Source organism: Montipora capricornis, chromosome 7 (genome assembly GCF_036669925.1).
Source record: "Montipora capricornis isolate CH-2021 chromosome 7, ASM3666992v2, whole genome shotgun sequence".
NCBI lineage: Eukaryota > Metazoa > Cnidaria > Anthozoa > Scleractinia > Acroporidae > Montipora > Montipora capricornis.
The window spans coordinates 26,484,515-26,485,744 of record NC_090889.1 but is presented as its reverse complement, the minus strand read 5'-3'; positions in this window follow the sequence as shown (position 1 = coordinate 26,485,744).

Sequence of the window (1,230 nt, the reverse complement as noted above, 5' to 3'; positions counted from 1 at the left end):
GCGGCGTTTACGTAAACTTAAGAAAAACGGTCTCTTAGAGTCTAACAGCTATCGTGAAATTTACCCTATTGGTTCCCAACCAGCTAAGTTATATGGTCTACCTAAGTTACATAAAGTAAAAGATCCCAATACTATCACACCTCCGTTCAGACCCATTGTGTCATCTATAGGCACTTACAATTACACCTTAGCTAAGTATCTTTGTTCTTTGCTTAAACCCCACATATCCTCAGAGTTTTGTTCAACAGATATGTTTTCTTTTGTCCAAGAGATTCAACAGTTTGATTTCAGTGACAAGTTTCTAGTTTCCTATGATGTCACTAGCCTTTTTACAAATATTCCTTTATCTGAGACGATTGATTTAGCTGTCAACGCCATAATTGATGGTAACATGAATCCTGCCCTAAAACTAGGTAAAGTTCATCTTAAACAACTCTTCAATTTTGCTACTAGCCACACTCATTTTTTATTCAATGGTTGCTTTTACGATCAAATAGATGGAGTGGCAATGGGTTCACCTTTAGCCCCTGTATTAGCCAATTTTCTTCATGGGTCATTATGAAAGGCTTTGGTTGGAAAAATACACCGGTACCCAAGTATTATATTATCGCAGATACGTAGATGACATTATTTGTTGTTTTCAAAATTCTCATGATGCAGATATGTTTTTTCAATACCTTAACAAATGCCATCCCAACATTAAGTTTACAATGGAAACAGAAACAGATGGCAAATTGCCTTTCTTAGATGTATTATTATCCAAGCAGAGATCAAGTAACAATGAATGTTCTTGTATCACTTATGTTTTTCGAAAAAAGACTTACACTGGTCTACTTACAAATTATTTCAGTTTTACTCCCTTTCAGTACAAATTAGGGTTAATTAAAACTCTTATCGACAGGGCATATAAAATTAACAACACTACTCAGGGTTTACAAAACGATATCAATACTCTAACTACTATTTTGAAACGTAATATGTTTCCCAGTTGGCTAATTGACAAGTCCGTTCAAGGTTATCTTAGAAATGTTACTACAAAAGAAGCCCCTAAACATGATGTATCCAACTACCATTTTTACAAACTACCTTACATCGGTTTCTATTCATCTTATACCAGAAAGAATATTTCATCTATTATCAACAAGTATTGCAAGGATTTAAATGTTAAAGTAATTTTCTCTCCATTCAAACTGTGCAACATTTTTAGTCCAAAGGATTTCATTCCGGATT